The sequence below is a fragment of the Bos mutus genome, chromosome 22 (assembly GCF_027580195.1).
Source record: "Bos mutus isolate GX-2022 chromosome 22, NWIPB_WYAK_1.1, whole genome shotgun sequence".
Taxonomy (NCBI): Eukaryota; Metazoa; Chordata; class Mammalia; order Artiodactyla; family Bovidae; genus Bos; species Bos mutus.
In genome coordinates, this window is record NC_091638.1 from 42,845,264 (window position 1) to 42,861,347 (window position 16,084).

General features: G+C 38.4%; 1 protein-coding gene across 13 annotated transcripts in view; it reads left to right on the forward strand.

Moving 5' to 3' along the window:
• Nucleotides 1–16,084, forward strand: part of CFAP20DC (CFAP20 domain containing) — a 267,642-nt gene that overhangs the window by 219,818 nt on the left and 31,740 nt on the right. The gene's annotated exons all lie outside the window — the stretch shown is intronic.

Sequence of the window (16,084 nt, forward strand, 5' to 3'; positions counted from 1 at the left end):
AAGATAAAAGTAGTTCAAATTTGCACTGAATGCTCTTGAATCATAGCAAGAAATAAGATGAATTACCTGCTTTATTTTGTATTATTACAAATATTTCTCAGAAAGCAGAACTTTTTAAGAGGTTTGTACTTTTATGTAAAAAAAAATTGAGATTTGAATAACATACCTTAGTTAATTTGACAAGGATGAACTGCCATTGTCAAGAATTTTCAGAGTAAAATTTCTGTAATGCACCTAAATGGTTTTTACTCTAATATCATCATCTTCAAAGCCTAATATAAAACTTGATTTGTTTCCTATTATCTTCTCTCAGCTCAGCAATGATAACTTTTAACATAATTAGGTATAGTGTAACTTGTAAGGGAAATGTTATATTTTCTGTCTAAGCACTTGTATCTAACCCAACTGCAAATAAATATACTAATATTGCATGCCCAGTGCTTCAATCCCAGACATAATTATGACTCACATTATGTTTTACATACATGTGAAGTGAAAGTTGCTCAGTCATGTCCGACTCTTTGTGACCCCATGGACTATACAGTCCATGGAATTCCCCAGGCCAGAGTACTGGAGTGGGTAGCCTATCCCTTCTCCAGCAGATCTTCCTGACCCAGGAATTGAACCAGGCTTTCCTGCATTGCAGGCAGATTCTTTACCATCTGAGTTATCAGGGAAGCCCCTCTACATATATTCAGTTCAGTTCAGTCGCTCAGTCATGTCCAACTCTTTGTGACCCCATGGACCGTAACACACCAGGCCTCCCTGTCCATTACCAACTCCCCGAGCTTACCCAAACTCATGTCCATTGAGTCCGTGATGCCATCCAACCATCTCATCCTCTGTCGTCCCCTTCTCCTCCTGCCCTCAATCTCTCCCAACATCAGGGTCTTTTCAAATGAGTCAGCTCTTTGCATCAGGTGGCCAAAGTATTGGAGTTTCAGGTTCAACATCAGTCCTTCCAAGGAATACTCAGGACAGATTTCCTTTAGGATGGGCTGATTCAATCTACTTGCAGTCCAAGGGACTCCCAAGAGTCTTCTCCAACACCACAGTTCAAAACCATCCATGCTTTGGCACGCAGCTTTCTTTATAGTCCAACTCTCACATCTATACATGACTACTGGAAAAACCATAGCCTTGACTAGACAGACCCTTGTTGGCAAAGTAATGTCTCTGCTTTTTAATATGCTGTCTACGTTGGTTACAACTTTCCTTCCAAGGAGTAAGCGTCTTTTAATTTCATGGCTGCAGTGATTTTGGAGCCCAGAAAAATAAAGTCAGCCACTGTTTCCACTGTTACCCCATCTATTTGCTATGAAGTGATGGGACCAGATGCCATGATCTTAGTTTTCTGAATGCTGAGCTTTAAGCCAATTTTTTCACTCTCCTCATTCACTTTCATCAAGAGGCTCTTTAGTTCTTCACTTTCTGCCATAAGGGTGGTGTCATCTGCATATCTGAGAGTTCCAGAAAAACATCTATTTGTGCTTTATTGACTATGCCAAAACCTTTGACTGTGTGGATCACAATAAACTGTGGAAAATTCTGAAAGAGATGGGAATACCAGACCACCTGACCTGCCTCTTGAGAAATCTGTATGCAGGTCAGAAAGCAACAGGTAGAACTGGACATGAAATAACAGACTGGTTCCAGATAGGAAAAGGAGTACCTCAAGACTATATATTGTCACCCTGCTTGTTTAACTTATATGCAGAGTACATATAAGTACATAGAAGTATCCAACGCTGGGCTGGATGAAGCACAAGCTGGAATTAGGATTGTCAGGAGAAATATCAATAACCTCAGATATGCATATGACACCTTTATATATATATAGGGAAGACCTTTATTCAGCATGTTTTGTACATTTCTCCTCTTCTCAAATATTAATACTCTCAACTTGGGCTAAGTTAAAAAGCTAATGTAAGAAGTAGTATTCTTCTTGGTATAAATTCTGAAGTTTGTTCAGCGACAGATATGTGCATGATTTCTGGCCTCCTTGCATGTGCATGGTCTGTAGTGGTTACTAACGCCGTTTGCCAGATAGTCCCAGCTCTCCTAGTCCCAAACACATTGTTGGATTGCACTTCTAAGTCCACTTCGTTTTGTGTGGAGCCAATTAGCCTAACTAGTTCTAGCCAATGAATTGTGAGCAAGGTGACTTATGTTATTATTTGGGTAGAACATTTTATTGTTTTCTCCAGAGTTTTCTTTTCCTCTGACAACTACCAGAAACATTCAAAATGGTGGTTGTTTTGTCAGCCTGGTTGCTAATGACTGTGAATAAAGAGTTCTCTTGCTTATCTGTTATGGACATTTAACATGAGCAAAAAATAAACCTTTGTTGTTTTAAGCCGTTGAGATTTGGGGGGTGCTTTGTTATCAAGAATAACCTAGCCTTATTCTGACTGACACAGTTGGTAAATATGACATTGAATACATTTTGTCACTGGAAATATGGGATTTCATATATTTTCATATTTGAAGATTTAGGAACTTGTTAAAATTGTAGAGATCAGTTATGATTCATTGACATAGAGTAGAATATGTGGTTTTAGGAAGTGATACCGTGTACTGGTCAAAAGTACAGTGAATGGAATGAAAATGCCAGCTCTGTATCTTTATGAAATTATTTCTCTAAACCTCAATTAGTTTATCTAAAAAGATAGAGGTTATATTTTAATGTCTAACTTTGTAGTGCCATTGTCAGGATTAAATGAGATAATATGCATAAGGAGTTTTAGGCAGCATCTGGCACATATATTTTCATTAAATGGTAGAAAGTGATTGTAGTGATAGTAGGGATATTATTAGGTTGTTAGGAATACAGTTGCTTTGTTCGTAGTGTTGCTTCCTAAGCCCCTCTTTACTTTGCATTCCAGGATATCTAGCTCTAGGTGAGTGATCACACCATCGTGATTATCTTGGCCGTGAAGATCTTTTTCGTACAGTTCTTCTGTGTATTCTTGCCACCTCTTCTTAATATCTTCTGCTCCTGTTAGGTCCATACCATTTCTGTCCTTTATCAAGCCCATCTTTGCATGAAATGTTCCCTTGGTATCTCTAATTTTCTTGAAGAGATCTCTAGTCTTTCCCATTCTATTGTTTTCCTCTATTTCTTTGCACTGATCACTGAGGAAGACTTTCTTATCTCTCCTTGCTATTCTTTGGAACTCTGCATTCAAATGGGTATATCTTTCCTTTTCTCCTTTGCTTTTCACTTCCCTTCTTTTCACAGCTATTTGTAAGGCCTCCTCAGATAGCCATTTTGCTTTTTTGAATTTATTTTTCTTGGGGATGGTCTTGATTCCTGTCTCCTGTACAGTGTTACGAACCTCCGTCCATAGTTCATCAGGCACTCTGTCTGTCAGATCTAGTCTCTTAAGTCTATTTCTTACTTCCACTGGATAGTCATAAGGGATTTGATTTAGGTCATACCTGAATGGTCTACTGGTTTTCTCCACTTTCTTCAATTTCAGTCTGAATTTGGCAATAGGAGTTCATGATGTGAGCCACAGTCAGCTCCCGGTCTTGTTTTTGCTGACTCTATAGAGCTTCTCCATCTTTGGCTGCAAAGAATATAATCAGTCTGATTTTGGTGTTGACCATCTGGTGATATCCATGTGTAGAGTCTTCTCTTGTGTTGTTGGAAGAGGGTGTTTGCTATGACCAGTGCATTCTCTTGGCAGAACTCTATGAGCCTTTGCCCTGCTTCATTCTGTACTCCAAGGCCAAATTTGCCTGTTACTCCAGGTGTTTCTTGACTTCCTACTTTTGCATTCCAGTCCCCTTAATGAAAAGGGCATCTGTGTATATTAGTGTAGCTTGAATCATTTTCTAGTACCCATATCCCTCTGGTGGCTTGTCTTTGGTCACCTTAAACTATCACCGTCTTTTCCCTAGACCATTGATATAGTTTCCTAAGTGGAGTGCCAGTATCCACATGTGCTTTTTCACCACAACACATACCCATTCCCTATAGAGTGGTCAGAGTAACCTTTTCTAAGCACAGATCTGACTGTGACACCCCCATATTTAAACCCTTCGATTACGTTTCATTGTCCATAGGGTAAAGACAATACTCTAGATCCTTGTCCCATGCCTACTGTGCCAGTCTTACTTGGCACCGTTTTCCCTCTGGCAATTTTGCTTCAGCCTCACTGACCTCCTTTCCTTTTCTCATGTTTACCTGCGTCAGGGTCTTTGCCCATTGTTCCATCTTCCTAGAATATTTTCTCCTATTTTGCCTTCTACCTTACCTGGTTAATACCTTTCCATATATTAGATTTTGTTTCAAGTGACACTTCCCCTAAGGAGCCCTCAAGTCCCTATCCCTGTTTTATCATAGCACCATTTAACTTCACAGAACTTACATATTTTTGTGATTATCTGACTGATTTTAGTGTCACCATCCACACTGAGACTCTAAAAGGGTAGTAACTCTATTTTTGCCCATCATTGCATTTCATAGCAGTATCTGACACAGAACTGGATCTTGGTAAATACTTGTAAAAGAGATACTGCTGTCTAAACTACCCTTAACTATCAAGATCATTTTTAATCTCAGCTCTGTCATCAGTCTATGACACACACATTTGTGTGTGTGAGTGTGTGTGTGTGTGTGTGCATGCTCGCATGTTAGTAGGTCAGTCATGTCCAACTCTTTGCAACCCCTTGAACTGTAGCCTGCCAGGCTCCTCTGTCCATGGAATTCTCCTGGCGAGAATGCTAGAGTGGGCTGCCATACCCTTCTCCAGGGGATCTTCCCAACCCGTAGATCTCCTGCATTGCAGACAGATCTTTACCATCTGAGCCACCAGGGAAGCCCCAACCTATTCTGTCTCAGCTCAATGTTTTCCATAATTTTGAAAATTACATTCACTGACCCAGCAGAACATTTATTACAGATATATGTTATATAGTCCTCCATTAAAGAACTTCTACCAGCTTAATATTGATCAGCAGCTGATTAAAATGATATGATTATAGGGGAAGAAAAAGATCCTTTTTTCCTCTACACCCCTAGGTTCTGCAGTGGGCCCTAAAAATTAAACTGACAAAAGACAGATTTACAAAAGAAAAGCATACAAACTTTATTTATGTGTGCTTTACACATACACATGGGAGAAACTCAGTAATGAGTAAAACTCAAAGCGGGGATTCAAACTTGGAACTTATCTAGCATCTTAACACAGAAAAATAAATCTGTAGACAAGTAACAAAACAAAGGAAAAGGGGTTTAAGCTTTAGAAATAGTAAACTATGTGAGAGTAAATAGATAGGGGAACTAATGGAAGATAAGGGTTGTTTTAGTAAAATTTGTTATGTAGATTCCTGTCTGTACTCTGTGTGGCCTGATAAGAGTTTCTCGTGATTGAATCATACCCTTACCAGTAAGGGCACCTTCCTCACAGTAAATTTCTGCCTACTTTTGAGTGTAATGAAAGAGGTCAGAGAACACCTCCTGAATCTATTATTTCTCAAGTGTCTTCAGCTCAAAATAATCAATATGCCAAAACAACACCTTTTGGGTGGTGTGTTAGGAACCACTATATGATGAATCTAAAGTATTTAAATTTACGAACAGGCCGATATCATCATGCTTTTGATGCCTGGTAATTCAGTCACTAGCGTGTGATTTCTAGGATGTTATGATTCACACCCACTATCTCCCCTCCTTTGTCCATAGCGGACATTACATTGCTAGTGGATCACAATCCTCTTGCCCCTGGGCCTCACCGTAAACTTAAATTCCTTCTTAATAAGGTACCCCAAACAATGCTATCACTCAGAATTAGCATGTGATTTATGATCCATTTGTCTCCTTTTAGCTAGAATTTCCATTATTCATTTAGTCAGCTCGATTATCAAATGGAATTTATTCCTAGTTTTATGTGACACTCCCTAACTCTGAAATTATTACCATACCACTATCCCCTACTTTAAAAGTCATCCATCTTCTATAAAATTTTCCTTGACTGAAGTGAGATTAGGACTGCTTTTCCTCCACAACCCTAACTCCGTTCTCCACATCAACCATAATGAAAATCCTGCAACGTTAAATGACAGGCACGATATATTTTTAAATTAATTAACATGAATTCTGCCTGTGGCAATGGCAGGCTTGGTTGTTTCACACTGAACTTCCTTCTGAGAACAACCAGAAAAGCCAAAATATGAGAATCATCTGATTGAAGCCACTGGCAAACCTCCAAGGCAATGAGAATTTATGGAGCCCTGCTCCAAAAAAGAAGGGAAGCCAGGAAAGGCAAACCTGCATGTTGTGACACTTTTCTCAGAAAGTATTCCACTTCAGTAAGTAGTCGCTGAGAGGCTGGGGAGCTGAACATAGCCTCCGACAGTCTCATGGGCTTGGGGGACAAAAATTGGAGGCTCCAAAGTGCCACACCCTAGACAGCAAAATTAACCAAAAATAGACCAGTTCTCTGGAGGACTCAAGACACATTTATTTTGAACCATTCTAATCACTGATAGCTCTCTGACCGCATGCTGATTGCCTACCAGAGGCAAAGCAATCACACCTAGAGGAAGAAAACAACTGAAATAGAATGTGAGTCACATATATAATTTAAAATTTCCCAGTAACCCATTTAAAGTTTAAAAACAGGTAAAATTAAGTTTAGTAATGTATTTTATTTGGCCCAGTGTATCCAAAATATGGGGCTTCCCAGGTGGCTCAGTGGTAAGGAATCTACTTGCTAATGCAGGAGACCTGGGTTCGATCCCTGGGTTGGGAAGATCCCTTGGAGGAGGAAATGACAACCCACTCCAGTATCCTTGCCTGTAAAACCCCATGAACAGAGGAGCCTGGCAGGCTATAGTCCATTGGGTCACAAAGATCCAGACACAACTGAAATGACTTAGCACACATGCACGCACTCGTCTGAAATATTATTAACATCTTTTGAACATGTAATTGTAGATGAGATCTTTTTTTTTTTTCCTACCAGCTTGTGTTTGAGTAATGGGATTAGGTGGCTATGAATTAATTGCAGCAGATTAACAGGAGAAAAGGTTTATTACACATACATGTGAAAGCATTCAATAAGTAGTTCTCTGAATAGCCAGAGTAAGGGTTTATATATAAACTTAATAAGGGGGATTTGGGAGTGGGTAGGACTTCAGTGGGAAAGGACAGAAGATTCTGATAAGGCTCTGTTTACACAGTTTTAGTAGCTTAAGGTCAGATGCCATCCTTAACTGGGGAGTACCAGAGTTAGGGGTTTGTAGCATCTGACTCTTGAAAAGCTCTGTGTTAGTCAGATAAGGGAAAATCATAAAAGATTTATTTCTGCATCTGTCCATATGTTTTCAGTTTAAAGGAGTCTTTATGCCTATCTGGTTGGTTGCTGCTCTCTTCAAAATCAGTATAAAATATTGTATTAATGAGATATCTTACAATCAGTTTTTCATATAAAGTCCTTGAAATCCAGTGTTTGTTTAATATTCATAGCACATTTCAATTCAGACTAGCTCCATCTCAAGTGCTCAGTTATAGAGGGCAATTTCAAAGAATAGGTTCATGACCTTGAAATAGGAAAAGATTTTATAAACAGGTCTCAAATTTCAGTAATCATAAAGGAAAAATTGATAAATTGGACTCTATTAAAAGTAGGAACTTATTAAAGGATACTACTTAAGAGATAAAATGGCATGCTACAGAGTGGAAGAAGACATTGCCAATAGAGGAAGTACTCCAAAATATATATGTCTAGAGTATATGAAGAGCCACAAATCAGTAAAAGGCAATTCAAAAGAAAGCAGAAACGGCCAAGAGACTTGAACAGGCATTTCACAAAAGAAGATATCCAAATAGCCAGTAAACATAGGAAAACGTGCACAAAAAACTCATTAAAAATCAGAAAAATGCAAATTAAAATACACTGTGATTCCACTATATCCTATCACAATGATTTGGGATAGACAATATTGGTGATTTTGGTCAGTATACCCAGCAACTGGAACTCAATACTGCAGGTGGGAGTACAAATTGGTACAACTACCTTGGAAAACTATTTTGACAGTATCTCTTTAAGCTGAACATACCATATCCTTCTACCCAGCAGTTACCTCCTAGATATACAGCCAGGAGAAAGCATACATATGTGTACCCAGAGACATGCATAAATAATGAGGACATAATCAGACCCCCAGAATTGATAGAAAGGTTGCTTTAAAGTGAAAACATTTGAGCTTCAGAGATACAGAAAGAAATCTTATCTGAACTTTCCTTATCGGACTGAAGCAGAGCCTCCTGAAAATACAGCTGCCATTAAGGTGTCTTGAAGACAAACTGCCCATTTCCAATAGCATCAAAAAACTCAGTAGAACCTTCCATACTTGCGCACTGAAGCCCTAACACCCACCACACCCAACACTCCTGCAAACTTTGTCAAATTGGCTTATAAACTTTCATCTCTGGCTATTTAATGATTTACTTATTGAGAAACTCTCATGTACACATGTGAATAAACTTTGTCTTTTCTCCTGCTGATCTGACTGTCATTAGTTAATTTGCAGAAATCCCACCACTTGACCCGAGTTGGAACAGGAAACTTTTCAACATAGACACATTCATGATAGCCTCAAATTGGAAATGACTCAGTCTCCTTCAACAGTAGAAGGCATAAGTAAACTGTCATATACAATAGAATACTATTTATGCTCAAAACCACCAGTGAGTTTTACAAATACACTTTTCAGGGAAAGAAGCTAAACAGCTGAGGAATACATATTGCATGATTTCATTCCTACAAAGTTCAAAAACAGGCCTATTAATTGGTAGTTTTAGAAATCACCATCTGAGCTACTTTAGGGGAGCAGGAAGTGTAATTAGGAAAAGGAGGGAAGCTTCTATTCTTGGCCCAGCTGATGGTTATAGTAACTTTCAGGTCATTCACTGAGCTGCACATTTATTATTTGTGCACTTTTCTGTGTGTATGTTGTATTTAATAAGATAATTTATTGCTAAGAACCATTAGTGTAATTCTTAATCTGATAATAGTCAGTTTGCTCTTTCTGGTATTTGAGTGTTTCTGTACCTTCCATCCTTTCTGATGTTCAAGTGTTTCTGTATCTTCCTGCTAAGCTTACAGTTTAGCATGTAAGCTTTCTATGGAACAAGGACCATCTTTAGGTTGAATAGAAACTGGGGTAACACCATGAGTAATAATAATGGTGATAATGGTAGCCTGGTGACAGTAAAGAATTATCACCCTCCTTGACAAGTCCAATTTATGCATTAGAATGGTCCCAGCCACAAAAGAAATCTGATTATTTCCTCCCTATGTTTTAAAAATAGCATCTTACCATCATATTTGATCAAAAGTCCGTTTATCACCCAGATCAGCATCCTATCATAATATTTTTATTAACCGAAATGTTACAATTAATACACCCTGCAACTACTGGAAAATAAATTGAGTCAGCTTAAGATTCTGTCAGCTTTTTCCAGTTCTTTATTTTCTTGTGCAGCCACCCAACACTGAGGGAAAATTAAATTGTCACTCACCTCACAAAGCCTTCTTTTTAGCATATCATTGTTTTATTTGACTAGTGAACATAAAGGAATAACCAAACTTTGAAAAGAAAATGGAAATCAGTACATAAATATGGCATCTGATAATCTGACACACTTAATGATGAAAATGATACCCTGTAGTTATTCTTTACAAAAGCCCAGAGAGCTAAATTAGAGCATTAAATTAAACCCCACCTACTCTTTCTGCACCATTAAGTCCCAATCATTCTGTAGAAAGGTTTAGATGGTTTTATTTTGTATTCTAATTTTAAGGCAATTATTCTCTAGTTAAAGTTAGAAAAGGCTGCAAAGTTTTATGCTGTTGATTTGCACAAAGGGCTTAGTTACAAAGCACTTTAACACATAGTTGTGTTATGACTCTCTAAAAGGTGTTATATAAAGTTGAGAGTGACTCTTTTTCTGTAATTTCAAATAACAATAGCTACTAACGCTATTACTATTACTACACCTATCACTATTCACTCCATTTCTGTAGCAGGCGCTAAGTGGTGAGAGTTTCCATATGCTGTATTACTTTAGTTAATCCCTACCACAGCATGGTGTTGTCAGTCCTATAATTCCAATATTCCAGGTGAGGTGACAGAGGCACAGGGTTTAACCCCAAATTTGCAAAGCTAAAAGGAAATTTAAGGTCAAAGCAAAATCTGTGCAGTTTAAATTGCGTGCTCTGTTGGTACCCCTAATAGATGCGTCACCCCTAATGCTGAACACTACACCCAGTTGTCAGTGCATTTTCCACATGGATTAAATAAATGTTCATCCAGAAATGCAGCATAGGAACATGTTAGTGTTCCATTCAGTGACCAACCAAGCCTTGCTGGTTTTAGGGAATCAATCCTAGAAGTTGAAGTGGTCGGTCTAAAAGAATGCATTTTTTTCTATTTGATTCCCATTGCTTCCCCTTTACTCCTTGCACAGTGCTCTGCACATGAAAATGCCTGTGGATTCTTAGCAGTAGGATTTCCCTTGTAAACAGTTTAAATGTGAATTTAATTTGTTCATCTGAGAAGCCTAGTATGGTTAGAAATACCCATCTCTGAGAAATGACTCCAAATCAGATATTCTGTGGTTCTCGATCTCCTTGTGCATTTGAAATCAATCCATATGCAATAGGTTGGAGTTTTCATGAAAACCTAGCACCTTAACTCTATGCTAGAGCTGTTAGTATGAAATACTCATTAAATCTTCATTGTAAAAATTTTAATAGCATTTTTTGCTATCTGTAGGAGAGAAAATACTTTTTCCCTCTACCCTCCCAAGTTCTCCTGCAAATTAGACTGACAAAAGACAAACTAACAAAACAAACAGGAAAGCAAACCAACAAGAGCTTCCTAACACTTATGTAGTGTACGTACACATGGAAGAACTCAGCGATGGAACTCAGAGGAGTGGTTAGAACTTTGGCTTCACAGCATCTTAACCAGAGAACAATAAATTTTTTAGCAAAGTGGTAAGACAAAGAAAAGAAACTTTGAGACTCTTAGATAGCAAATTGTGGGAGGGTAAATATATGGGGAAACTAATGGAAGGGAGGGCTAGTTAGTAAAGTTTGTTACATCTTAATAGATTTCCTCTGGTGCCACCTCTGATTAGAGTCTAGAGTTGTCTCCAATGATTAAAATCATCCTACCCATCCTGGAAGAAATGGGGTGAGTAGATTTTTTCTTCTGTCTGTTTCTTCTCATTGCTTTCAGGTCAAGATAATCATTATGTCAAATTGGCATATTTTAGGATTTACTGAACTCCTTCACTTCTTTATGAATATATAATATATATTCTTTTTCTATATATATATGTATTTTTTACAATGTATATATATATATATATATATATATATATATATTGTCTCCACCCCTAACTGTAAGCTCCATGTAAGCATGGACTGTGGCTTTGTCACCACTCTGTTGTCAACACCTACAAGTGAGGTTTATGGCATTCAGATATTTTGAATGTCCCCCAAAGATAAGGTAAATCTGTTATTTGAAGAGACAGTTGTTTGCTCTGCATCTTCAAAGATGTTTATTTGTAATGAAAAAATCCTCATTCTATGTGTATCCTTCTGCTGTAAAATAATATTCAAACTTCCCATAGAAATAGGTTCTGAAGGACTTCTTGAAAAACACCATAACCTTTCACAGTTTTGCGCTGCCATTTTTTTTTTTTTTTTCCTGTTTGGAAAATACACTCAATAGATGTCATTCACCTGTACATGTTTTGGTGAACTTGAGTCAGGACCCTCCTCATAAACCCAACAAAAGCCCAAAAGTAAACTCTAGCCCACCCTGGGTCTCAAGCCTGTCCCAAGACTGGGAGTGAAGGAAGGTTTATATCGCAAAGCACATGATGAGAGTTGCCCATAGGAAAGAAAAGCTAGGTTCTCAGAAGAGATCGGAGAAGGCAATGGCACCCCACTCCAGTACTCTTGCCTGGAAAATCCCATGGATGGAGGAGCCTGGTAGGCTGCAGTCCATGGGGTCACTAGGAGTCGGACACGACTGAGTGACTTCACTTTCACTTTTCACTTTCATGCATTGGAGAAGGAAATGGCAAACCACTCCAGTGTTCTTGCCTGGAGAATCCCAGGGACAGGGGAGCCTGGTGGGCTGCCGTCTCTGGGGTCGCGCAGAGTCGGACACGACTGAAGTGACTTAGCAGCAGCAGCAGCAGCAGCAGAAGAGATAGCAGAAAAGTGTGTTCTGCCAACCAAAATCAAAACTATGATTATACGTACTAATGGGTAGACTTTAGCTCTTCCACCAGCTCGCTCTGTACATTTTCCCTCCATGCCCTATGTACTCTTTCCTTTCCATTTCTCTTCAAGAAAATGGGAATGGGAATGATAGTAAGAGGACTTTGAATTATTTTCAATATAATTTTTAGGGAAGTCACTGACATATCTCCATAACAAACCTATTTTGGTAAAATTATACATGACAAATATAATATCTGATTGCCACACACTAGTTAGCAGCATTTAGCAGTATTACTAAATTTCAAGCACAGAAAAAGAGAATTTTACCCTCCCCAAAAAAAGATTGAGAATTACTGTTTTAACAGATAAAACTCCAGACTGCATTGCAAAGATCTGCCACACAAAATCTAATCATCATTTTATAGCTATACTACTACAGTTTTTAAGAGCAAGAAACAAACCATTAATAAGGCAATCTTGCATGAGACATTTAAATTGACTTCATGCAAATAAAATAAGCAAATTGAATTTTCCAATTTACTCATTAGGCACTATATAGATGCATTTTGCATTCACATCTTAAAAATGTAATAAGAGAAATTTCATCTCTGTGTGTCGCATGTGTCTGTTCCTGCTGAATTCCATACCAACTTGGATGATATTAAACAGAGAAATCTCACATCACTTCTTTTGTCTTTATTTTATTAGTATGTGGTCTTTCCAGGAGGTTGATTTTTTTTTTTTTTGTCTTAATTGAAGCATTCTGAAGTTTCTACACATTTCTATTTATATGAAACTTCTGGCATGAAAGTATCAAGGGAAAAAATTGAAATATTCATTCCCATGGTCCTCATCATAAGAAAGAAAGTTTTCACTGTTTCCTGACCTGACTTTGAGTATTTAGGGAAAATGCTCAATTTGTAGCTTTTAGCTAATGGCACTACAATGTCACACTCTCTGTTTAACATTCAGCTTTGTTAATCAAGAAAACCAGATTGGCTCTCTGCATGTTGATTAAATTGATTACAGCTGTAGGCCTTGATAGCATTTTTTTCAAGTTTCTCTAATTAATCAGACAATGCTTGATTAGTTTTTTCTGGTTTGAGGAGATAAACTGACTTCCTTGAGAATTTTCACCCCAAAATTATTCCCCTCCAACAAAAGGTAAAGGATAAGTGAGTCACTGCTTAGTTTTCCATGACGTTAAGACCTTTTATCTTCCAGTAACTAAAAAAAGAAAAGAAACTCTTTGAAAAGCTGATTAAAACATAATTTTAAATTTCTTTTCACACACTCCCATGACTATATCTCCTAAAATGAGAAGAGGCTATGTGTTCCCTCTGAGCTCTAAGCCAGGCCTCCCCTCTGTGGTAGAGCATCTTTTGATTTTTCCATTGTAACTATTCTTTGTCAGGTGGTATCAGTGAATTGTCAGACCTGACATTGCTAATGTCAGCCAGGAACCATTTTGCTTTCATACCCAGGCTAGTGGATGATGTGTTAAAAATAATAAGCCACCACCTATTTTTTTTAGTCATATCCATAGCATTAAAGCTGCTGTTGTTTATGCAAATGAAATCTTGACAATTTCCAGGAACTTTACCAACATTTATAAAGACCCAAAACGTTCTGCTTTCATCGCTGAAGTTGGTATTTCCAATGGGGAAGGCTGCTAGGATCAGCTCAGATGGTGTGTGTTGGCATGAGGAAGGCACCCCATTTTCTTCCCTCCTCCTCCATTGGTTGAGAGACCAATTGAGACTTTTGTTTCCAGTAAGCACCTGTCAACCTAAAGCACTTTTTGGTAGATATTTTTAAGCTGTGTTTCAGAGGAGTTTTCTTATAGATGCCATCAAATTGGAAGCTACTGAAGAACAAGAATCTGCCTTTAAAAAGAAAAGTAATTTAAAAAAAATTCAGCCAAAGTAGAAAAATAGTTATGAGAAATAAGTCTTACTCTTCCATCCCCAACTTCACATTCCTCCTCGCAGATTAACAGTTTCTTGTGCACCTTTCAGAAACTTTCTATGCATATACAAGAAAATATGTTTTGTTTATGTGTTTTTTCATACTGTTCTGGAATCAAGATTGCAGGGAGAAATATCAGTAATCTCAGATATCCAGATGACACCACCCTGATGGCAGAAAGTGAAGAGGAATTAAAGAGCCTCTTGATGAAGGTGAAAGAGGACAGTGAAAAACTGGCTTAAAATTCAGCATTCAAAAAACGAAAATTATGGCATCCGGTCCTATCACTTCACGGCAAATAGATGGGGAAACAATGGAAACAGTGACAGACTTTATTTTCTTGGGCTCCAAAATCACTGTAGATGGTGACTGCAGCCATCAAATTAAAAGATGCTTGCTCCTTGGAAGAAAAGCTATGATCAACCTAGACAGCATATTAAAAAGGAGAGACATTACTTTGCCTACAGAGGTCTGTATAGTCATAGCTGTGGTTTTTCCAGTTGTCATGGATGTGAGAGCTGAATGATGATAAAGGCTGCTGCTGCTGCTACTAAATCGCTTCAGTCGTGTCCAACTCTGTGCGACCCCAGAGACGGCAGCCCACCAGGCTCCCCTGTCCCTGGGATTCTCCAGGCAAGAATACTGGAGTGAGTTGCCATTTCCTTCTCCAATGCATGAAAGTGAAAAGTGAAAGTGAAGTCGCTCAGTCGTGTCCGACTCCTAGTGACCCCATGGACTGCAGCCTACCAGGCTCCTCCGTCCATGGGATTTTCCAGGCAAGAGTACTGGAGTGGGGTGCCATTGCCTTCTCCGTGATAAAGGCTGAGCACCAAAGAATTGATGCTTTTGAAATATGGTGCTAAAGAAGACTGTTGAGAGTCCCTTGAACTGCAAGGAGATCCAACCAGTCAATCCTAAAGGAAATCAGCCCTGACTATTCCTTGAAAGGACTGTGCTGAAGCTGAAACTCTAATACTTTGGCCACCTAATGCGAAGAGCTGACTCACTAAAGAAGACCCTGATGCTGGGAAAGATTGAAGGCAGTTGGAGAAGGGAACAACAGAGGATGAGATGGTTGGATGGTATCACAGACTCAATGGACATGAGTTTGAGCAAATTCTGGGAGATGGTGAAGGACAGTGAAGTGTGGCGTGCTGTAGTCCATGAGGTTGCAAAGCGTCGGACACCACTCAGCAACTGAACAACAACAACAATGGATTTTTTGACATAAATGGGATAAAACTGTGTACTCTTCTACAATACAACTTGATTTTTAGATTTTTACTGAATAGGTTTTTTAACCTCTTTCTAAATTTTCACCTGACAATCAAAACATTCTTCATTAGCCGCTGGATATTATTTAATTGTTTGGATATATCATAATATTTTCAGCAAGTTCTCTGCTTCTAGACGTTTCAGGGGTTTTCAGCTTTTTGTGACTGTAAACAATGCTATAGTAAATATCCTCACACACATATCTTTATGAGCTTGGGCAAATATATGTTTACAATAAGTTTTTTTTTTCATTTTATTTAATTTTAAATAGTTATTTATTTTTGACTGCTCTGCATCTTCATTGCTTTGCACAGGCTTTCTCTAGTTGTGGCAAGTTGGGGGTAGTCTTCAGTTGCAGCGTGTAGGCTTCTCTGGTTGTGGAATATGGGCTCCAAAGCACACCAGCTTCAGTAGTTGTGGTCCACGGGCTTATTTACCCTGAGGCATGTGGAATCCTTCCAGAACAGGAATGAAACTCATGTGTCTTGCATTGGCAGGTGGATTCTTAACCACTGGACCACCAGGGAAGTCCTACAGTAACTAGCTTCTAACAGTGAAATTACTTGGTCAAAGGTAATTTTGAT